Source organism: Xenopus laevis, chromosome 5L (genome assembly GCF_017654675.1).
Source record: "Xenopus laevis strain J_2021 chromosome 5L, Xenopus_laevis_v10.1, whole genome shotgun sequence".
Classification (NCBI taxonomy): domain Eukaryota; kingdom Metazoa; phylum Chordata; class Amphibia; order Anura; family Pipidae; genus Xenopus; species Xenopus laevis.
In genome coordinates this window covers 161,981,168-162,006,639 of record NC_054379.1, presented here as the reverse complement: position 1 = coordinate 162,006,639, position 25,472 = coordinate 161,981,168, and the positions used below count along the sequence as shown (strand labels likewise).

Here is a 25,472-nt window from a genome sequence, read left to right as displayed (position 1 = left end):
ATGAAATATGACAGTATTTACCTGTCTGCTGATATATGCCATCAAAACAACTTCTACAATGATTATTTGTAGAGCAGCGGTGCAGAGGAGACAGACATTCTGTAGCCTAACACTCACTAGGGGTAAGCAGCAGTGCAGAGGAGTCAGTCATTCTGTAGCCTAACACTCACTAGGGGTAAGCAGCAGTGCAGAGGAGTCAGTCATTCTGTAGCCTAACACTCACTAGGGGTATGCAGCAGTGCAGAGGAGTCAGTCATTCTGTAGCCTAACACTCACTAGGGGTAAGCAGCAGTGCAGAGGAGTCAGTCATTCTGTAGTTTAACACTCACTAGGGGTAAGCAGCAGTGCAGAGGAGTCAGTCATTCTGTAGCCTAACACTCACTAGGGGTAAGCAGCAGTGCAGAGGAGTCAGTCATTCTGTAGCCTAACACTCACTAGGGGTAAGCAGCAGTGCAGAGGAGTCAGTCATTCTGTAGCCTAACACTCACTAGGGGTAAGCAGCAGTGCAGAGGAGTCAGTCATTCTGTACCCTATCACTCACTAGGGGGTAAGCAGCAGTGCAGAGGAGACAAACATTCTGTGGCCTAACACTCACTATGTGAGAACAGCAGTGCAGAGGAGACACGTGTTCTTTAGCCTAACACTCACTAGGGGTAACCAGCAGTGCAGAGGAGACAGGCATCTTAGTTTCCATTTAAATTAGTTTATTCCAACGATTACTCCCAGCAGCCACAAGCAACCTACAGAACTTATCCTTCCACGTGGTACTGAGTGATGACACTAGTTTCAGCTGCAATTACATTTCTAGGAAACCACTGAAATCTTTTAATTGAAGCATAATGAATAGGTACTTAGAATTGCATTTTCTGTTTGTAAAAAAAAAAAAAAAAAGGTATTTGGGGCGCAGTTCCCCTTTAAGGTGTTTCTACATTTAATTTAAACTTCATGGAGCCGTGACTTTATGAAGTGGAACAAATATGTGACGCGTGCTGATTGACTGCCATAAAACATAACCCAAGGGCATTGGCTCAGGAAGCAGCCAGTGAAACCTCTTACCAAAAACACACAAAATTATGCTGCAAAGGGTAACTTGCCCCTCCAAATGTTATCAAACTACAACTCCCAACACCCCAGCTATACTGGTGATTAGGGAAGCTGCGGGTTTCCAGTCCCTGGCTGAGCCCCATGTGTATTAATGGTTTGAGCAGATAGTGGGGGCCCTGCATGTGTGACACCCTCTGATAAGAACACCAGGCGTCCGTCTGTCTGCTGCACTGTACAGACATGGGGGTGTGTGTTACCCTTCTCTGGGTCTATAATAAAATACCAGGAGGGGACTACATCTGACACTCATTTATTAATGGTCGTTATACAGAAATACATAATTCCCCCCCTAGGGAAGTCTCATTGTTTAATCCAAAAATGGGCGGGGCTTTACCAAAAAGTTGGCAGGGGTGTGTGGGGCCAGGGCAGAGCATTATGTGAAATGTTGGGGGGGATAATCAAGGCTGACGTCAGTAAACTTGTCTCTACTTACTACTAAATACCTCCCAATTGTCACGTTTTCTGCAGGACAGTCCCAATTTTGACAGCTCAGCTCGGGGATTCTTACTGAAATGTCCCGACTTTCTCTTTGATCTCCTGCACTGACCCCAGAAAAAGATACAATGTTTCTGAAACGTAATTAAAATAAGAGGCTTTTTTTTTTGGTAGAGAGCCCAGAACACTCAGCAGCCGCACTTAGATACTTTTGTAACAATTTAAGATAAGCAAAGATACAACTGTAACTATTTAAGATAAGCCGGTCTCTTGGGAGAACAGAGACACGCAGCTGAAAGGGCAATCCGCTTTCATTAACAAAACTGTTATAATACAGAAAAAAAATTGCACTCCCAAAAGTGTGTTCAGACTTTCATGCCAAATGGACATGGTAGTTAGGGGGTGTGGCCATAAAATGGGTGTGGCCAAAATGTTCACGCCTCAACTTTTTGAATGTTGGGAGGTATGCTACTAGGCTAGCAGGGCCTTCCCCCTATTGCCCCAAAGGGGCCTCAATTATTAGCCACCTGGGCAACCTGGACCTCCTGGGCAGTGGGTCCTGCCAACCAGTAGAAAAAAAAATGTATTTTAGGGGAATGAGGCCTTTTCCATACACATACTGAAACTACTGTAACTGCCATGTTGTATGAGTAGTAACTGCTGGAGCGTAGCCTCTGCGTCTGATGCTGGACCTAGATCACAGCACATTCTTTCACTCCCTTATCTTATCGTTAAAGCAAATGTCACACCTTTCGCTGACTAACTTTTGGGTTTCATAAGCTCAGGCTAAGGGATTTCCCAATCTGAGATCACAGCTCATTCAAACAAATGAATTTTCAGACACACAGGGGGTCTAGTAACCCATGGCAACCAGTGGCATGCTTGTTGAAGGAAAAACTCTCCACTAGTAGAATGGGACCTCAACGGGGAAAAAATGCCCGGCAGAGACATGGTAATCTACTTAGGCCACTCACCATTATGTCCTGCCAACAGTCTCCCAAAGCCTTTTCAATCCCTCAAAAGCCCATCCCCCCCAGTGACCCACATATTGTACAATTACATCGGGCCCTCCTTCTGCAAAGCCATGATTAATCAAGTTTTGTGACCCACACTGTTCACATTAAATTTGATTTAATATTTAGGTACACTATTCTATGTCACCCATTGCCAATATGATTGAGATAAGCCTTCTATACTACTACAATGTAAGTTTTGTAACACTGGTTCCTTTATTTGTAGATACCAAGGAATAGAATGCATTAAGCACATTTGCTTTGTCAGAGTCTCCTGTAACCCAATTAAAGTCAATTGATGCAGTCAATACTAGAATTTAACATTCAGACTTCGACATATTGCACTATATTGGTGCAAAAACCTTAAATGGTGTGATAGTAAAAGGATGGGGTGATTATGTGATGACAGTTTGCCTTCACATATAGCAAGTATAAATAATAGATTGGGGCACTGTTATAGTATGAGGAGCATCAGTACTGTAAAGCAGGGAGTGGATCTTGCCATTAAGGGGTTAAGACATCACAGCCAGTGACTCCCATGGGAAACCCGACTCCATTATTAAAGCAGTTGCCCCTGAGAGGTGTTGGTCCCCAGGGCTCTGTGCACAAACTGTTTACCCTGAACTTAAACATTTCTTCTCTTCTGCTTATTTATCCCATCACCGGCTGGATCCACAACCAACTGAAAAAGACTTTACCTGCACTCACAATGATCTTTACCTAAACTTTAGCACGGGCTCATTGTCTAAAACCTACACCCGTGCAGTCACCAATAGGAACCAATCAGGGATCAACCTTCTTCAGGCATCTGCTAAGTAAAAATGTGATTGGTTGCCATGGGTTACTCCATTAGTCGAAATCTGTCCACTTTTAAAGTGGTACTAATTTTCGTTCAATATTCGGTGCGTATATGGTGGGAGACGAGCCAAACAATATCAGCAATGTGCGCACTGTGTTCTTCGGGCCCTGGGCCCTTCTTTAAGCCATTTGCGGCAAGAAGTAGAACCACAGGATCTGGGCCAGCGGGGTCGACAAGAGCTGGGAGCCCAACGGGTCCGACCCCGCTCCCTGGTCTATCCACCCTGCGTCTTCTTGAAAAAATGTTTTTTTGAGGGGGCATAGTTTTTTTAAATTTGTATATTCTCAACACTGAAGTGACAAATATAGACCCATAGCTAAGTATTAACCTATCAGATTAATTCAATGATTATTTATTAACTGTGCATCATGGGAATTTTATGTAGGAGTATTAAACTATCAAAAGTATCCTTCACTCCCACTGAACAATATTATGAGCCCCTGAGTTGGTTCCTCTAATGCAGTGGTTTCTGGACTTTTTTTTTTAATCAAGCCCCACATTGAGACCCAAAATTTGGCTGGGACCCCACTTACTCATAACAAGACAGTGGTGTAACTAGAGTAAGTTGGGCCCCTTGCGCAAAACCTCCCTCCTGTCCACCCGCTCCTCACCCTGTGTCTGCCCACTCCATGCCCTATGGCTACCTACTCCCTGCCCCCATCTGCCTACTCCCTGCTGGAGTTTCCCAGCCACCAGCACCCCCCTCGAGCCCCCCTTCCCTGCTGCAGGTAAAAGAGCGGCCAGGGGGTTATTATTTTTAGCTATAGAGAAAGCAGACCCAGTAGTCAGGGCCCCCCATGCAACCGCAGGGTCTGCTTCCTCTGCAGTTACTCTTCCTCTGCAGTTACTCTTCCTCTGCAGTTATTCTTCCTCTGTATTAACTCTTCCTCTGTATTAACTCTTCCTCTGCAGTTACTCTTCCTCTGCAGTTACTCTTCCTCTGTATTAACTCTTCCTCTGTATTAGCTCTTCCTCTGCAGTTACTCTTCCTCTGCAGTTTCTCTTCCACTGCAGTTTCTCTTCCTCTGCAGTTACTCTTCCTCTGCAGTTACTCTTCCTCTGCAGTTACTCTTCCTCTGCAGTTACTCTTCCTCTGCAGTTACTCTTCCTCTGCAGTTACTCTTCCTCTGCAGTTACTCTTCTTCTGCAGTTCTTTCCAAATCTCTCCATCAGACAAGGCCTCCTAGGAAGATTCTGGGCCCCTCTCGGGTGGGCCTGTTCTCTAATGCTCTAATGATTGGTTTGGCCATAATACACAGTATCCTCGGCCTAACCTATTGGATTAGTTCTGAGCATTTTAGTAGAATAAATAAAAAAAGTGCAACCCAAGATACAAATCCCCTTCCACCTAATAATTGCCCTTTATAAATAGATGAATATCTTCAATTTCTAACAAACGCTCGCTGCCTTTTCTTATCCACTGTTTATATTTATCATATACTCAGAAGCTAAAATACCAAATTTAATAAGTGGTTATGCGGGTGAAATTGCTCAAGTGGAACCTGTAATCACAGGGAGTCAATGGAAAAGTTTGCTAGCGCACCGGGGAACCGGAAAAAATAATTATAGGTCTCGCTGCAGGGGAATGTAAAAGGGCCTGGCAGTAGGGCTAATGGCACAACTTCATTAGCTAAAATCAGTCATTTCTCTAAGGGAACTGCCAGCCTTTAACTCTCTCAGGCAGATGCTGAACTACAAATACCAGCGTCACCAGCCAACCAATGATTTGCTTCTCCATTGCACTGTAACCGCTCTGAGCTCTGGGGGCAGAAAAAACATATTAAGGGAGAATAATATATACCATATTAAAGGTTATGTCTGTGACTTATATGTATGTCCAGTGCTAAAGATACTAACCCCCATTACCTGCCCTCTGCATATGCACTGAATTCCAGGGGTACAAATAAACACTCACCCCAAATCTCCCCTTAACTGACCTTCAGGCTGGGCCCCCTTAGCTCATAACAAGGTTACAGATATATAGAAACATTGGGGTAACAGTCACCCTGCTATAGTTCCAGGGGTACCCGGGGTACAAATAAGCACTCACCCCAAATCTCCCCCTAACTGACCTTCAGGCTGGGCCCCCTTAGCTCATAACAAGGTTACAGATATATAGAAACATTGGGGTAACAGTCACCCTGCTATAGTTCCAGGGGTACCCAGGGTACAAATAAACACTCACCCCAAATCTCCCCCTAACTGACCTTCAGGCTGGGCCCCCTTAGCTCATAACAAGGTTACAGATATATAGAAACATTGGGGTAACAGTCACCCTGCTATAGTTCCAGGGGTACCCAGGGTATAAATAAGAGAGAAATGCCGTTAAACATAAACTCAAGTGTCCTTCCCCCCCCCCCCCCCGCTGATATGGTTTAGGTCTTTTCATCCTATCGAGAGAAGAGAAATAGTGATTTCTTTGTGTGTGGAACAAGCAGTTCTTGTGCTGGTCGAAAACAGAACCGGTGCTGGGCAACGAGATGATGTCATTTTAATATTTACAGGGGAACAAGGGGATTTGTGCAAGAACAATAACAGAGGACACAAGGGCACAAAGGGGAACTACTCCTGAAAGATCAGCGCTACACTCCTGAGATCTCTGTCCTGCGCCCCTCACTCTGCCCTTTGCTTTTGTGCTTTTGTGCAGTCTCTTTTCACCTTATAGAGAAAATCTCAGTTTAAAGGGGTTGTTCAACTTTGAGTTCACTTTTAATATGGCATAGAGAGTGAAATTCTGAGACAATTTGAAAATTTTAATTATTTGTGGTTTTTGAGTTATTTAGCTTTTTATTCAGCAACTCTCCAGTTTGCAATTTCAGCAGTCTCATTGCTAGGGTCCAAATTACCCTATCAACTATGCATTGATTCGATTAAGAAACAGGAATATGAATAGGAGAGGCCTGAATAGAAATATTAAGTTAATAAGGGGGTTATTTACTAAAATCCGATTTTATCTCATTATTTTAATAAAAAAAACACTACCAAACTCCCATACTCAATTTGACCTTATTTATTATTTAAAAAGCTTCAATTAATCAGTTCAGGGGAAAAAACAGAAAAAATTGTATTGTATGATTTTTTCAGACTTTTCCATGAATGGTAATGTTTTTTGCCCAAAAAGATTGGATTTTCGGGCTACATCTAGTACAGACCATGATAACTTTCAATTAGGATAGGGGCCTCTGCCATTGACTTGTACACAATGTTGGGGTAAATTTATCAAAGAGTGAAGTTCCGCCACTAGAGTGAAATTCCGCAGCTCTCAATTAATTTCTATGGGATTTTGAAAGGCGTATTTATCAATGGGTGAAAGAGAAAGTTCACCCTTTGATAAATATGCCTATAAAAATCCCATAGAAATAAATGGAGAGTGGCGGAATTTCACTCTAGTGGCGGAACTTCACTATTAACTTCAGGTATTATCTCGGCAGGTCTGAGATGGTGGATTTTCGGATTCTGTAAAAAAAATATTGAGTTTTACCCCAAAAAGCCTGAGCTTTTTAAAGTTGATAAATTTGAGGTTTAGTTAATAACCCCCTCAATGTGTAGCCTTACAGAGCATTTGTTTTTTAGATGGGGGTCAGTGACTTGAAAGCTGGAAAAAGTAGGAAAATAAATCAACAATTATAAAAATAAATAAATAAATAATGAAGACCAATTGAAAAGATGCTTAGAATGAGCCATTCTATAACATGCTAAAAGTTGCTGCAGTGCCTCTGGCCATTAGTCTACCTTGTCTGTTGCGTTGTCTCTACAGTCGCCAGGACACTTTCAATAACAATTACACATAAACAATGAATGAAATTGAGTATTGAATGGAAGTTTCTCACAATGTAGAAGAGTGACATTTCCTTTCATTGTGCAAAAATCTATCTGGATGACGTTCCCCTTTAAATAACCCTGTTTAAAGGAGAAGTTGATCCTAAAATGAACTGTTACTATGATATCAGCGACACCTTCTGGGAATTCTTGTTTCTTTCTGTAGCTTTCTCGCTTTAAAGGGATACTGTCATGGGAAAAAACATTTTTTTCAAAATGAATCAGTTAATAGCGCTGCTCCAGCAGAATTTTGCACTGAAATCCATTTCTCAAAAGAGCAAACAGATTTTTTTATATTCAATTTTGAAATCTGACATGGGGCTAGACATATTGTCAATTTCCCAGCTGCCCCCAGTCATGTGACTTGTGCTCTGATAAACTTCAGTCACTCTTTACTGCTGTACTGCAAGTTGGAGTGCCTAACAACATTACAATGGGAAGGTAACCAGATAACAGTTTCCTAAAGCTGGCCATAGATGCAAAGATCCGATCGTACGAATCATCGTACGATCGGACTTTCCCATCTCCCGACCCGCCACTAACCATTCAGATCAAAGTCTTACCAGTCAGATTAGTTAAAGAACAGATCAGCAATGTTCTGCCCCTGACAGCAATCGTACGATATCTATGTCCAACCAAAGCTAGTGACAGTCTCCCACTGAAAATCGTACGATCGGCAATACACGCAGAGATATTACCCGCAGCCGACAGAAATTTTCTAACCTGTCCGATCGACCAAACGACCGATCTCCCCTGGACGAAAAATGTCGGGACTCTCCACACACGGTTCGAAAATCGTACGAATCCTCGATTCGTACGATCAGATCTTTGCGTCTATGGCCAGCTTTACACAAGATAACAGCTGCCTGGTAGATCTAAGAACAACACTCAATAGTAAAAACCCATGTCCCACTGAGACACATTCAGTTACATTGAGAAGGAAAAACAGCAGCCTGCCAGAAAGCATTTCTCTACTAAAGTGCAGGCACAAGTCACATGACTGGGGGCAGCTGGGAAATTGACAAAATGTCTAGCCCCATGTCAGATTTCAAAATTGAATATAAAAAAATCTGTTTGCTCTTTTGAGAAATGGATTTCAGTGCAGAATTCTGCCGGAGCAGCACTATTAACTGATGCGTTTTGAAAAAAACATGTTTTCCGATGACAGGATCCCTTTAACCTATGACTGCTATTTGGGGTTAAAGTACAGGTATGGGATCCCTTATCCAGAAAGCTCCAAATTACAGAAAGACTGTCTCCCATAGATTCCATTTTATCCAAATAATCCAAATGTTTAAAAAAAATTTCCTTTTTCTCAGTAATAATAAAACAGTAGCTTGTACTTGATCCCAACTAAGATATAATTAATCCTTAATGGAGGCAAAACCAGCCTATTGGGTTTATTTAATGTTTATATGATTTTCTAGTAGACTTAAAGGGGTTGTTCACCTTCAAACAACTAGTTGTTATCAGATAGATCACCAGAAATAACGACTTTTTCCAATGACTTTCTATTTTCTATGTGTCACGGTTTTTCTAATATTGAAGTATAAAGTGTCATTTCTCTCCTTCTGAAGCAGCTCTGGGAGGGGGGGTCGCCGATCCTGTAAACTGTTCTAAATTGATACATTTAGGGCTGGGACACACTGGGCGATTTGGGGAGATTTAGTCGCCTGGCGACTAATCGCCGCGACTTTCCACGACCAATCTTCCCCGAATGCTTCCCCTCTCTCTGAGCCTGGCTAAAATGAAAAATTGCCTGCGCTAATCACACGCGGCGATTCGTTTTCCGAAGTCGCCCGAAGTTTCCTCGTGAGGCAACTTCGGGCGACTTCGGAAAACGAATCGCTGCGTGTCATTAGCGCAGGCGATTTTTCATTTTAGCCAGGCGCAGAGAGAGGGGAAGCATTCGGGGAGAAAAGTCGCTGCGATTAGTCGCCAGGCGACTAAATCTCCCCAAATCGCCCAGTGTGTCCCTACCCTTAGTTGATACATTTCTTATCTTTGTCCCTGCTGAGCAGAATCTCTGGGTTTCATTACAGGCAGCTGTTAGAATTGATACAATTGTTGCTAATACTCCAGAGATGCTGCTGAGAAATGTATAAACTAAATGTTGCAAAATTGTAACAGTTCAGAATCTGCACCTGAATTACTGAGCTGTCAGACTCAAAACACCAGAGACTGGAACATTCAACTTTAAACTTAGATTTTGGAAAAAACGTAAAAAATAAATAATGGAAAGTAATTGGAAAAAGTCATTATTTCTAGGGAACAATCTAAAAACAACTAAATTGAAAAAAGGGTTTGGAAGGTGAACAACCCCTTTAAGGTATGAAGATGCAAATTAGATATCCAGAAAACCCCAGGTCTTGGATAATAGGTCCCATACCTGTACATGTAAGGACTCAGGTTTTAACATTTCCACCTGGACACAGCTCATGTCGTCATCTACAACTCATAAAGATTGACTTTTAGGTTCGAGAATTGAGTCACTTTTGGGGAACTATTGCCACTTTTGGGGGGATATTTATCAAAATCTGAAAACATCAAATTATTTTCTGAAAGCTACTCTGACCAAATCTGCACAGGTTTTTTTCCTCTTATGTATCGATACAATTTGCCGAATATTTCCTACGCGGGAAAAAGCTCGAAAAAAACATGAAAAAATTTGAATCGTACAATTTTTTTAGATTTCTGTCTGAAAACATCAAAAGGGTCTGTCCCTGCTTGAACTAGCCTTGAGTGCCAGTGAATCCTTTGGAATTGTCCATCTGGGAGGGAGCCGATCCCTCCATCACCGTGGCATTATTTTAAGAAGGCCAGGGTGTGCGAGCGGTGCCATATATTCTTCTGCATGAACTCGTCAGGTCTGAGTTGGAGTACTTTTTTATTCAGACTTTTAACATCCTCGGGGTTTAATAAATTCCACAAAAATGTTAGGGTTTTTTTCCATCTAAAAATGTGATTTTTATAGTAAAATAACCTTTAATAATTTGTTATTAATTTGTCAAATAAAGGCTGCTGGTCATGTGATGTTCTGGACTTATCTTCGCTTACATGGTGATGTCTATCTTGACAGTCAATCCTACAAAATGGCCTGTTTTAAAAAATATATTCCTACACTCTCTTTAGCAATGGAGAGGGGCAGCACCATGACTCCACTATGGAATAAAATGAATTGCCCCCCAACACCTTGGGCTCTGGGGCTGACATGGACACGATATACTGGAAAGAGTCAGGGCCACAATAAACAAAAAAGATTCCATGTGACTCAGATCTGCGAGTAAATGTTTAATGAGAAACACCCTAATTTACCATCGTGGCCAAAGCCAATGAAGTAGAGGGAGAAGGGGACGAGCTCACACTCCCTACAAAGTGCAGCAAAATGTTTAGGTATTTCATCTTATTGTAGATTGGGCCCGGCGCTTATTTCGAGAGCCAGAAGGAAAGCAAAGTTTAAGTGATTTATTTTGTGATAATGAACTGAATTAGATTTCAGTGTAGAATTCTGCTGGAGCAGCACTATTAACTGATGCGTTTTGAAAAAAAACATGTTTTCCTATGACAGTACCCCTTTAACTTCTAGATATGCTTTTCATTATTTATTTTTTTGTAGTTTTGAATTAATTGCTTTTCCCTTTTGACTCGTTCCTGTTTGCAAATGAGGGTCACTGACCCCATCTAAAATACAAATGCTCCGTAAAGCTACAAATGTATTTTTATTACTCCTCTTTCTATTCAGGCCTCTCCTATTCATATTCCAGTCTCTTATTCAAATCAGTGCATGGTTGCTAGGGTTATTTGGACCCTAGCAACCAGCTTTCTGAAATTGCAAACTGGAGAGGTGCTGAATAAAAAGCTAAATAACTAAAAAACACAAATAATAAAAAATTAAAACCAATTGCACATTGTCTCAGAATATCACTCTCTACACCAAACAGTTCATTTAAAGGGGAACAACGACTTTAAGGAACATTCTCACCACTTCTTATCCTACTGAATGAAAAGTTGCTGTACCTACTGGGTGTATATGGAGCAGGTGGACCTACTATTATTGAATGAAAAACAACCTATTGGGTGCAGGAGTAGTGACACCCTTCTGGGTGACAAAAGGCCCTTCTGTCACCTCTCCTGTGTCCAAAAGGTCCCTTTTAATTCAAATGTATCAGGTGCAGTGACCAGTGAAGAGGGACGTTATGTCCACCGATGTGGCCCTGAATGCCCATTCCTATCGCTCCCTGGTAACCTTTTGCAGCATCGGATTCTTCTAGGTCACCAATTCTCTACAAGTCTCAGAACAATAAAATGAATTATTTACTCAAAAGCAGCGAGGAGAGTGTTTTTAGGCTTGTAGAACCACTGATGTAATTGATTGGAAAGGCACTTGAGTGTCTCGGCCCTGCGATCATCCGGCATTACTATACAAAACAAACAGTTATTACGCTCATTTAATCAGAGCTTGTTGGCTCGCTTCTGAGAAGAGGCAGGGAGGAGAGGAAGCAAATTTATCTTTTTGATAAACCAATCTGGTTGCTCACTCAAGTGGCCCACACATAAACAGAGACCAGATCATCTGATGTGATTATTATAAGCCTGATTGAATGATCAATAGGAAGGAAAAATATACATTAGACACCATATAAAGCATACAGTAAAGTTTTGCAGCTTCATGGACCCCCACCAGAGAACCTGCACCCTGGGACCACTCTCACATCAATTAGATAAAATTAGTAGCATATGTTATACATGTCTTAAATAAGCATGGGCTAGATGCAGGTTCGGACTGGGCCAGCAGGACACCGGGAAAAAGCCAGGTGGGCTCAGATCTCTCCCTCTTAAGAAACAGATAAAATGCTGCGCCAGTGGTCATGCATGTGCAGGGAAGTTTGCTAGTTGGAAGGGTGCCTCGGGGCCTGCTAGGAGGGCCCTTGGTGTTGCAGCCTAGGTGGGCCCCCAGTGCTCCAGTCTGACCCTGGTTGGATGGACTGGTGAAAATTCTCGGAGGATAGGGCGAAGGACTGCCAATCCTCATGTAGGCCAGCGCTGGATTTCCTAATGGAAATTTTCCTAGGTTAGGTCCAACTAGAGCCAGGGCCTACCAATCCTCTGGTAGGCAAGTCCGACCCTGCAGTATTGGTTATACATAGGCAGCTCAATCATGCAGTTTTGGTTATATATGTTTTGGGCTGGATGAACTTATGGAAAATTTCCTAGGCTATGGCCAACTAGGGCCAGAGCCCCACAATCCTCTACTAGGCTAGTGCAAATAGGCCTGTGCTGATGGAAGTTCTCCTAGGATAGGGCCAGGACTCACCAATCTTGTGGTAGGCTGGTCCAACTCAGCAGTTTCGGTGAAAGTCTCCACCAAACAGGGGTGCATGCAGGCGTAATCGAGTATAAAGTAGGGGTGCACCGAATCCGGGATTTGGTTTCGGAATTGGGTAAAATTTGGCCTTAATCAGCAAGATTCAGATTCGCTGAGTTTCAATCAGACCATCCAACCCATGACCAAGCCATATATAATAATATATGGCCGCACAGAATCCGAATCCAAAAAAGCCAGAAGATTAATGAACAAAGTTATTTTGGTATCAAGTTACTTGAATGACCAGAACCATTCTGCATCTCCCTTGCTTGTACTTAGTGTGCATACAGCAGATACAGGCAGGGTTAGTTGTATATCTAGCTGTTCAATATGTTTGCCAGTGCTCGGCATAGCTTGGTACAGTACATAAGGGTTGCTAGGATTTCATATAAATAAAACATAATGTTCCCTGCAGAAAGGAGCCAAAATGCGGAATGTAGTAAATATTTAACCAATAATCCTCTAAAGATGACTTTTTGTTTGCCTTCTGCCTTTAGATATCGCCAATGGAGGCTTTGCTGAGCTTGATGCTACTGAGGTTGGAATAGCTGGATGGGATTAGCACAATGATCTCATGAAAAAAGTTACCAGGGACTCATGAAACTGTGCAGAATTTGCTTTACTGCCACGATGCAGTCTATGGCATTCAAATGGACGAGTGAGTTGTTTGGCTCCAATGGAGGGACCACACCTGCCTTGACAACCTGTGTTTTTATGTACTTGGACCCACTAATGAAATTGACGTGTAACAGCCTCATCCTCAATTCAACCCGCTGCCAAACACATGACATAAAGCCATAATCATCATAGTCATCTGAGGTTCCCCAAACAGTGAGAATGGAGAAGAGAAGCCTATATTGGGACTTTCCATCTGACTCATGCCCATTCCTGCATTTACTTGCCTGTTGTGCTTGATAAATGCATCAAGTGAAATTCAAAGAAAGCAACTGGGATATTTAGGTTCCCAAATGAAGCCTTGGTGCTCCAAATATGAAATACTCATCTAAATGGCTTGCAATCTAGGTGTTGTAATTTGTAAAGTAGAGGAAAAGAATAATACCCATTCTAGTTATCTTCACAACACAAAATTATATCCCAGAAGTTTTACAGATCCTGTCTTGCATTAAGGCAGCTGAGATTCTAGCTATCTGTATAACAGAACATTCTGTCCCAGTGGCTGCACAGATCCTATCTGATCCCCATTGTAAGCAGCAGTCCTGTCCTGCTTTATGGCAGCTGAGATTCTAGCTATCTGTATAACAGAGCACTAATATAAGACACTAGAATTCAGTCATTTAATCTGTGCCAAGTGCACTAAAATATCATTACAGGGAGAATGTAGGGGCACGGGGGGATATAACATAGAACTTCTAGCTCTCGTGAGATTCTAGGACTGTTATAAAAATCTGTCTTGTCAAGGAGTTCCCTAAGCCTAAGTTCCCAGAAATGTTTACAAAACAACTGCTGAAGACTAGAAAAGTGAATTGCTGATTGGTTGCCATGGATACATAATTGTTGGTACTTTAACTAGTAATGAACATTGCGTGACACCGGCCTGACAGACACACAAGCTAAGGATTAGCATTTGTATATGTGTTTTACTTTGCCTCAAGTACAATCTCCCACAAACCCTTGCAGCTTCCTGTCAGGCTAGTGTTACTATGGTGACAGAATAACATAGACGTACATAATCTGTCAGACCTTTCTGAGAATCACACAATATCTTTAGGATCTGTTTGCTGGTTGCCATAAAGTGAGCCATAGTCTGTAAACCATTCACTATACACAAAGCACATAAACGAATGTTTCCAGGGAAGGATTTGTGTATTGTCTATAGAGAACCAAAGTCACATTTCATGGTGGGAGCTGCCACAGTGCACAACAAGGTCGTCTCCTGCTATTTCTCTGTTTGCGGAGGTGATAAACAATATCCCTTTAGAAAAGGAAGTATTGCACTGTTGCACATTCCCAGTTGAGCAAACCAACGGCAGTTTAGGCGGATATTGCTCAACCAGTAAAGTCGCCATCAAATGAGTCACATTGAACGAATTTGTGTTTATACCTCCAAGACCATGGCAACTAAAGAAAACAGGGCAAGTTTAGCTCAATATTAAACTTTTACTGTGTAGTCATGGGCCTGTCCTTAGTAACCTTTCAGCTGCTCTTCATTTTTTATTATATAGTGTGTTCTGAATCTTTCCAACCAAAATTAAAAATTGAATCTGGTTGTCATGGGTCAGTGACCCTGACAACAAAAAAAACCCCAGAATGACTGATGTTGAGGCTTCAGTTTATTATTGCTTTCTATTCAGCCCCTCTTAAAAATTCATTGTAAGGTTAAATATTTTTTACAAAATTGGGAATTGTAGGTAATTTAACACATGCAGAGCTGAGATGGGTTAAGTCAACACACTCACAGCTTTCAGGGATGGATTGGGGCTCTAGGCACAGTAGCAACTGGGTGTCCCATTGCTTTTATTGCCTGTGGTGTCTCTTCCAATCCCATGGCAACTGTATTGGGCCCCAGCAATATTGGTGCCCCTAGGATAGATGTACATAGGAAATAGTGTGGGATAAAAGGTGTAGTGGGGGAAAGATAGAGACAGCAAAGGCAAGATAGTGAGTTATCTTAGGGGAAAATAAAGAAAGTAGTGCAAGATAGTGATTGGAGAAAAAGATGGCAACAGCAAAGCAAGATATTGTCAGAAGGGAAAGACGGTGACAGTAGGGTTAAAAATGATGGTTGATCCCAATGTTATTAATAGGGAAAAAAGATAAATATATAGGAAGGCTGATATTTTTTTCCAGAAAAGGTGGCAACCCTAGGTAACAGTAAGATAAGACTGATACAGCAGGGCAAGATGGATACACTAGGGCAAGACAGACAGCAGGGCAACATTGAGAGAGCAGGTGAAGACAGATAAATGAGGGGGGGGGGATTGAGACAGTATGACATTTTTCTTTTCAAAATATTAATCTACATTAAAAGCTACCTATAGGTCATGCTAGCCATTTTTTTGCTGATAATTCTGCTTTTGTAAGTAATTGTTACTTGAAGTTCCTAAACCTGACTGTCTCTTCTTAACCTGTCAGAGTTTCTAATGCTAACGGACTTCTGCTGCACAAATATGGCAGCCCCCTCATAGAGGAACATAGAGGTAAGAAAGGTAATGTAAAAGCATCATGCAAATACATTTATGGCAAAATTAAATATCGCATTCAAAGGCAATGATATGATAGATCTAAAAAAAGGTTATTTTCTGGTGTTGGTATCTCTTTAAGATAGTAGGGGAGGATGGAGACAGTGAGGGAATATTGAGACAGTAGGACCAGGCTGAGAAAGTAGGACATTAAGATAGTAGGGGAAGATGGAGACAGTAAGGGAACATTGAGACAGTAGGACCAGGCTGAGACAGTAGGACATTAAGATAGTAGGGGAAGATGGAGACAGAGAACATTGAGACAGTAGGACAAGGCTGAGACAGTAGGACATTAAGATAGTAGGGGAAGATGAAGACAGGGAACATAGAGATAGTAGGACAAGGCTGAGACAGAAGGAGAATAGGGGAAGATGGAAACAGTAGGGCAAGACTGAGACAGTAGGACATAGAGTAACTCAAGATGGAGACAGCAGGGCAAGGCTAAGATAGTAGGACATTGATAGAGTAGAGCAAGATGATGACTGTAAGGCAAGATTTAGAACGTAAGACAGGATGGTGACAGACCCGCCCTCATTACACAAAGACAGCCTGCCCGTATGCTTCTGAGAATGTGAGTGTGTGTGTCTCCAGTACATGCTACAAAATCTATGGGCTACTTACCTCACTGTAAATTCCCCTTTCCATCACTGAATAAGAAACCTTCCTGCCTTCTAATTATACAGAATACCCCTGGGCCCTCTGAATATATATAGGGAATCAGTTCCCAGACAAACTATTGTGGGGCCATGTACTTATTTGTATAAATAGATCCTACAGGCACCTACTGTAATGTAAACACACCTGAGAAGAACCCATCAACAGCCTCTTCTCTGGATTTTCTTTTCGTGAACTAGAGAACAAATTGGCAATACACATTCAAGATGCAGCCCTGCCAGGCCTTTCTATAGATATGGGGACAGTCATAGCCTGTAGAGAGAGATACCATAGAACTTTTTTTATCAATATAGAACTGGCAGGTAGGCACTTAGTACTGCTAGTACTCTATATATTTCTCTAATGATTGAGGGATACATTTGTATATGTGAGTTCCTTTATATAGTGCCACATTATAAATTCAGGTGCATTTGGCTTCTCGTCATCCCAGTGTATTTTCATTGCATTTCTTTTCACTGCTGAAATAGTTTGGAAAGCAATAAGCCTCTGTGTTTCCTATTTCAGCTTTGACTTGACTGCTACACTATACCATTGCCTGTAAACATTATGCTTTCCCCTACCTGTAACTCTAGCCTCAATGTGCATTTCCATTTCACACTTTGTAATCAAAGTGATACCGGCACGTTTAAAAATACCTTATATTGTACCAAGGCTGGACTTAAAGTATTGTGGGTGAAAAAAATGGAAAACTGTGCCAATTCTTGAGCTGGTGTCGAAGTGCAAATGTCCATCTGTATTATCCTAAAGCCAGTTTGTATAAAAACACTGCTAAAGGTTTTTTTTTTTACATAGGAAAATAAAAAATCTTAAGTGCTGCCATCTTTTTTGATATTTTTAGCTTCTAGTTACCCAGAACACAAGGGAAAATGGTAGAACATAAGGGACCAAATCAGCTGTTATCTGGTTATTGGTCTAGTGCAGTTAGAACAAAGCTATCCCACACACAGACAGATGCTCCTGTATGGGCATAACCTGACAGATATCTGGCCAAAAACTGGGCACACATCTTATCCGGCAGGCTTGAAAATCCAGTCGGATGAGGACTGCATTGGAGCATTGATGTGATCCTCTCCTAAAGGGTCTGAATAAGCCTACATTATGATCTGGTAACCATCAGCCCAAAGTGGTGGCCCAGAATGTATATGGCAAATATCCGCTCATTAGGTGGCCTTGCCAAACAAGCAGATCTTTATGTGTATGGTGAGCTTTATGAAAGCAATCTGTTATGGGCACATGGGATAGGGCAGACTTTGCCCTTGTTAATGCATACAGTAATTCTCTGTCTCCTCTGGGTGTTGCAGTAGTAACAATTATCTGATAAGTGGGGTTATAGATATTTTTTATTGTCTGAACTTTTAGATCTGTATCTGTGCTACATGATTTGCTTCCCATTTTTAGTGATAATTATTCTGAAAAGGGAAATTAAAAGGAATACTGCTGATAGGGAGAAGCCAGTACAAAAATATCCTTTGCATATTCTGAGAAGATAGCTTCATATGCCACTTCTCCATTGTTGGAAATAGGAAATGTCATATAATGTCACATATTTACATGTTGCATCCAGCACACCCAGTCGCAGCTTGGGTTCTATTTTACACCCTGACACGGGATGCTAAAGGCAGCCTCAGAAAATGGCTCCAAGAGGGAAGTGCCAATGATTTATGCCATTTGAGTGCTAATCTTAGAATCTGGCTGTGGCCTACCTGTCAGGGGGCCTATCCACTCCCAGTGGGGGAGTCAGGACCAAGGAGGAAGTCTTTTAGGGTCAAAGATCAAGTTGTACAGACAAGGGTTAAAAGTCCAGGCAAGGGTTCAATGGCAGGCAGAATGGAACAGAATCAAAAGTCCAGGCAGGAATCAAAATCCAGGAATACCAATAATAAAGCACCCAGGAACACTAATAAGCAAATCCAATAATTGGGCAGCGACTAGATGGCCAGCGCGCCCTTTTATTTACAAATTTGGCACCACTGGTGATGTCACCGCGTCAGCGTCAATGCGGCGGCACCCACGTTGCGGCCATGGGTGCCGCCATTTTGGGAGTGAAGCCGGCGGCGTTCTTGACACTACCTAATACACAGCTCCTACCAGTGTTGGACTGGCCCACCGGGATACCAGGAAAACTCCCGGTGGGCCCAGGTGTCAGTGGGCCCTCATGCTGCTAAACTTTGGCTTATCATCATGGCCATTCCCTATTTCTATGAGAACAAAGAGGCTAAATAGATGGAATAACAGATTATCGTGTGTAAGGAAAAGAGACTAGGGGAATAGAGGTTGAGTGAGGAGAGGAAGAATATTAGTACTGAGAGTGGGCCCCTGGTCTACGATTTTTGGGGGGCCCCTGGTGTTCCAGTCCGACATTGGCTCCTACTTCTACCCACAGTAAATGATACACAGGCTAGGGAGCATTCATTGGATGCAGCGTGTTCCTAGTTACGTTTATCTCAGGCCTCTTCAGTAAAAGTGATGTAAATGTGAATACAGGTAGGTTAAGTGTGAAGGAATACAGGAAGGTTAAATTGACCTTAAGCTGGCCACAGACATGCAGATTTACCTACATATTGGACAAACGATCGTTCAGTGCCATCTCCCGACCTGCAACTACCCATTCAGATCAAAAAAAGTAGTAAAAGAACAGATTGGATGATGTTCTGCCCCTTAACAGCAATCGTGTGAAAGATGTGTCCGAGAAAAGCTGGTGACAGTCTCCCACTGATATTGTCAGATCACAAAATACATGCAGAGATATTATCAGTAGCCGAGAGAAATTTTGTAACCTGTCCGAATCGGAGATTCGTACGATCAAATCTTTGTCGTCTATGGCCAGCTTTAGTGTGCATGTGGCACAAAAATAAGCACCAGGGCAAGGCACATAGTGCAAAAAACAGATGACCTGCTCCATTTTGCTCCTTGCCCCTAGAAGATTTGCACATGGCTCCTACAGGCCAACGTTTTTTATTTGCACAGAGGAAAGAAAAAAGTTGGATCCATTTCTGCATGCAGCTCCTTTCACCATGTGGGCGGGAGATGGTTGTCCCCAAACAGGCCCCAAACTTAGGGTTCATTTAGGACATACAGGCCCCTGAGGCAGATGCTGCACTCTGCAATGGAATTTTAACCCAACTGCTGCCCCTACCTCTTAGCACTCCAGCACTGTCGCAGTGGTAAATACACCCAAATGGAGAATATGTTTGTGCTCAATAAATAAATAAATTCATAATAATAATAATAATAATAATAATATGCTTAATAATAAATAAGCCATTAAGTTAAAGGATCAGAATAGGAGTCCTATGTGACTATTTCCCTGATTCTGAAACCATAGAGTAAGTTGACACATTCATATGCCCACCATAAAATAAACTCCCCCCTGGCAAGCATTAAAAAATGTTACACCAATAAGAATAAAAGGGTGTATCATTTAAAAAGAAAAAAAAACCAATAAAATAAGAACTTTGGAATATGTCACACGTCTGTTTGAAGGTTTTTAAACGCTCTAGTTAGTGGTAACCAAATATTAGACTGAAAGGCTTTCTTTTTGCGGTTTTGAATGATTTGCTGTGCTAAAGAGGAGTCCCTTCTCCTGCTTGCTAGATTTCAACCAACATTGGGTTTCTATGGACACTTGTGGCTTTTAAATAACTTCTACTTGTCTCCCCTGCCACCTCCCAAGTCAGGCGTTCAAGCCACATTCTGGTTTCTAAGACCACAGCTCTTTGGTTTCTGTGCATGGGAATCATAACACTATTGTAATGTTTACAGAAACAGAGGATATAAAGGGCACTCCCCTGACCTTTTTTGCAGTTTTTTTTGAGAAAAACAGTCTTAAAAATTATTTTTGTCTGACTGGTCCTACAGGCTTACTGTGCTGGGTTCTATAGGGGCAAAGCAGTGTCCCCATGTTTAGCACAGACAGCGTTTTTTAGATGCTCCATAAAACTGGTACCATGCCCCTGTCGATGATCTGACCAACACAGAGCATTAGCAGTGCATTACATTGCAAAAAGCAGCAATGTATTCATGAGGGGCCAGAGACGGGTGGCACATAGGAGGAATATAGAAGAGCACCCCCTGAGAGCCAGAATGGGAAAGAAGTGGTGCTTGAATGAACACTGACAGGAAAGCATTTGCAGCCCTTAGTGTTCTTGCACTTTTGCCCAGTGTTTCTAAATTGCCCCTTATATCTCTTCTTGACCAAGTCAAACACCCCAGCATGACCCATAATCAGTACTGGCTTTAAAATAACAGTCATTCAGTCCCCTAAATGTCTTCTCTTCTATAAGCCCCATCTGCAACCCAACCTTTGCAATAACTCACCATCAGTCCTCAAAATATCTCCTGCACCCAACTGCAACTTAAATTCTGTACTGACAATTAACTGACCCTCAGTCTCCTATATATCTCCTGGACAAATCATACTCCCAACTGTAACTCAACTCTGTACTCTGTACTGAGCATTAACTCACCCTCAGTCCCCAATATTTCTCCTGCATGAGTTCTACAGCCAACTGCAACTCAACTTCCGTACTGACCAATAACTGACCCTCAGCCCCTGTTTATCTCCTACACAAGACATACACCGAACTGCAACTCAACCTCAATACTGAGCAATAACTGACCCTCAGTGCCCTGTATATCTCCTACACAAGACATACACCCAACTGCAACTCAACCTCTGTACTGAGCATTAACTCACCCTTAGTGCTCTCTATATCTCCTACATAAATCATACACCCAACTGCAAGTGAACCTCTGTACTGAGCAATAACTGACCTCAGCCCCTGTATATCTCCTACACAAGTCATACAACCCAGCTGCAACTTAAATTCTGTACTGAGTTTTAACTCACCCTCAGTCCCCTCTATATCTCCCAACCTCTGTACTGAGCAATGACTGACCCTCAGCCCGTAAATGTCTTCTGCACAAGTCATACACCCCAACTGCAACTCAATTTCTGCATTGAGTTTTAACTCACCCTCAGACCCTAGTATTTCTCCTGCATAATTCATACATCCAACTGCATTCCAACCTCTGTAATTCTGCAATAACTAACCCATAATCTCTTAAATATTTCCTGCACAAGTCATACACCCCAACTGCAATTAGGGTTGCCACCTTTTCTGGAAAAAAATACCGACTTTTTACCATTTTTTACCGGCCAGGCCAGTAAAATACCAGCTGGCCAGGTGGCAACCCTAACTGCAATCCAACCTTTGTATGGTGTACATATTTCAAAAATCATTATGCAAAGTATTATCCAACATCTGTACTGAGCATTCCAAGCCCCCAACCCTCTTCTTTGCCGGTGCTGAATTCTACAGGTGTCTGGTACAATAAAGCATTTCTGAATAAAGTTCAAAACTACAATGTGACAGGCAGCTGACTAGACAGCTAAGTCGCACACCCACTGTACGGTTTTTGTGATGCTGGGAAAGCTCTTTGCCAGGGCAAGTCAGTTATTGGGAGGTGGCTGATGCACAGACCTAAGCTGCTGAAAAGCTTTATAGATACAACAGAAAGCTCAACGAGAAGCTCCAGTGTCAAAGAGGCTCTGCAGCAGCTTTCAGCTGCATCTCTACACCATCTTACTGGTTGTTCCTATGAGTTCTTCCTCTAAGAGCACCTACAGCTGACGAGTACAATAAAAGCTTAGGCAAAAGAATTCTAAATAACAAGCATAGCTGAAGAGCAAGAGGAGATTCACGTTGCTGTCTCCTTCCTCTGTGCCATCCACATTCCAGGGTGTTAAAGTGATATAAAAGTACTGTACCTTGCTCAGTGTATCCCCTTTATCACTGGGTGAGATCCTCCTGGGGCTGCTTCTTCTTAAAGTGCCGCTCGCATTGCACAACACGGTTCTGAACATTCGGCTGGAGAGGGATCACAAACAGGGTGTGTTTATGAGAAGTGAGAGGAGGTGGGAGGAGAGAACAAGCACAGAGGAGCCACATCAGTAGCACAGATACAGTGACACAATACAGCTTAGTTACTCGCCTGATACCCACAGGGCCCACTGGCTGCAACTCTCTCCATGTATCACATCAGTATCAGGGAACTCACTCCACATATCACATCAGTATTAGTGATACACACAAACTGCAACTCTCTCCATTTATTACATCAGTATCAGAGATACACACAGACTCTCTCCATGTATCATATCAGTATCAGCAGGGCCGCCATTAGAAATCACGGGGCCCCGTACAACAAAATTTTTGGGGCCCCCTGGGCCCCGCCCACACTGACGACCAAGCTCCACCCCATATCCCGCCCACTCCACATCGCAGTTAAAAGACCACACAGACATCAGCGCTAAAAAAGTAACCCCCCCACCCACACAAGTTGTAAAAAGCTATTGATGGTCAGGGCCCCCTTAAAAAAACATTGGTGGCAGGGGCCCCCTTATAAGTTAAAAAAAAACTTGGGGCCCCAACAAAAAAAAATGTAAAAAAACCTAAAAAATAAACAAACATTGGTGGCAGGGGCCCCCTTATTAGTTAAAAACAAATTGGGGCCCCAAAAAAAAATGTGAAAAAAAAATAATTTTTTTTTGAAAAAAAAAAAACATTGGCGGCAGGGGCCCCCTTATAAGTTAAAAACAAATTGGGGCCCCAAAAAAAATTTTTTTGAAAAAAAAAAAACATTGGCGGCAGGGGCCCCCTTATAAGTTAAAAACAAATTGGGGCCCGAAAAAAAAATTTGAAAAAAAATAATTTTTTTTTGAAAAAAAAAACTGGTGGCAGGGGCCCCCTTACAAGTTAAAAAAATTTGGGGCCACCAAAAAGAAAATTAATTTTTTTTTTTAAAAAAAACAATGGTGGCAAGGGGCCCCTTACGAGTTAAAAAAAAAATTGGGGCCCCGAAAAAAAAGTTTTAAAAAAAAGATTGGTGGCAGGGGCCTATAGAATATTAAAATAATACATTGGTGGTCAGGGGATTAAAAAAAACAAAAACCACAAACTGGTGTTCAGTAGAATTGAACTCATGGCTTCAGTACTTCAACTTCGCCTCCTTTCGTGACTTCGGGTCTTTTCACCGCTTCAGGACTTCAATTTCGGCTGTTTTCGTGACTTCGGGTCTTTGCGCTGCTTCAGGACTTTGGCTTCGGCTGTTTTCATGACTTCGGGTCTTTTCGGCGCTTCGTGACTTCGGCTTTTTCCGTGACTTCGGGTCTTTTCGGCGCATCGGCTTCGGCTTTTCGGCACTTCTGCATTCGGCACGCAAGAGGCAAGACGTACGGCTCGGGCGCTCGTAAGGGGGGCCCGGATCTTCAAAAAATGCAGCGCTGCCGGGCCCCCCTTCATGCCCGGGCCCGGTACGCTTGTCCCCCCTGTCCCCCCCTGATGGCGGCCCTGAGTATCAGGGAACTCACTCCAAATATCACATCAGTATCAGAGATACACAAAGGCTGCAACTCTCTCCATGTATCACACCAGTATCAGAGATACACACAGACTCACTCCATATATCACATTAGTATCAGGGATCCACACAGACCTCTCCATGTATCACATCAGTATCAGGGATACACACAGGCTGCAACTCTCTCCATGTATCACATCAGTATCAGAATTGCAGTGACACAATACAGCTCCCTGCACAGTAATCTATCTACATGGCCAACAGTCTTACAGTCACTCAATGTATCACATCAGTAGCAGAGATACAGTAACACAATACAGTCATTTGTCTGATACTCTCAGGACTGTAACAGACGCAAACAGGAGAGGGATAGTGGGGGGTGTAGGGCAACCAGACATTGGGGTATATTTATCAAAGAGTGAAGTTAGAGAACGCCGCAGTCTTCTAGAGTGAAATTCCGCCACTCTCCATTCATTTCTGTGGAATTCTTAAAAGAGTATTTATCAATGGGTGAAAGTGAAAGTTCATCATTTGATAAATACGACTTTCAAAATCCCAATTAAATGAATGGAGAGTGGTGGAATTTCACTCTAGCGGACTGTGTCGATCCCTTACTTCACTCTTTGATAAATATACCCCTATTGAGTTTGATTGACAGGAATGGCACGTTGCCAGTGGGACCCTGAATGCACAATGGCTGTAACCCTGTAGCAAATAGATGGCACTGCATAGCCAACACTATCCATGGAAACAGCATGGAAATAGCAGTTGCAGATGAATAGCACAAATCAGGAGAGATCTGTGTGTTTCTTCCAGTGTGGATTAAATCTGACAGGTTTTGGCAGACAATGCTAAATTTATAATACAGAGCACATGAATGCTGATTTAACACCTTTGTGTTACCAAACTCAGTCCTGGACAGAGGTTGTACAGAATACTGATGAACGCTGAGGATGAATATATACATGTCCTTAGCCAGTGAGGCTGCTGTGTTATTATTTCTTATTATACTGCCATTATAGTCACTATATATAGACACATATGACCATAATTCCTAAGCACTTTGGTACATACTGTATGTACTCCGGGTCAGTAGTGGGTTTTTGGATGGAGATTGGATCACAGCGAATCTGTTGTGTTTCGAAATTTCATCTGCCGATGCACCTTGCTGAGGGGAACTTGGTGGTGTTTAGTAGCAGATACATTTCAGGTATAATACACAATGGGGCTCATTTATTAAACCTCGATTTTTTATGGTTGAGTTTTTTTAGGGGTAAAAAAAAACTATTTTTTTGAGATTTATCATACCCCAACGCTGCTAAAAATCCAAATCGGAAACGACACCATCTCAAACCTGTCGAGGTCATGTAGAAGTCAATGACAGATGCCCCTGAATTGTTTCTTGACATCGTGATCTGCGCCGGATAATCCGAAAAAGTCAAGAGTTTTCGTCCAAATCCAAAAAAGTTTTTCGTAATCCAAAAAAGTAGTTAATTCTCAATGGAAACTTGATATGAATGGGCGCTCCATTTTGTCGCTCTGATTTATATTAAGAAAAATAATGGATGAATGAGTTCAGTTCATGGAATGGAGTTTGGTTGAGTTTTAGTAAATCAGCCCATATGAGTGCGCGGATTCTT

General features: G+C 42.2%; 1 protein-coding gene across 4 annotated transcripts in view; it reads right to left on the bottom strand.

Annotated features, from left to right (window-relative positions):
• Nucleotides 1-25,472, bottom strand: part of paqr8.L (progestin and adipoQ receptor family member VIII L homeolog) — a 39,783-nt gene that overhangs the window by 5,663 nt on the left and 8,648 nt on the right. For 2 of the 4 annotated variants that reach the window (NM_001085861.1, XM_041562059.1), the window contains 1 exon segment: nucleotides 22,241-22,340. The gene's annotated coding sequence lies outside the window, so the exon portion shown is untranslated. 4 annotated transcript variants of the gene reach the window in all.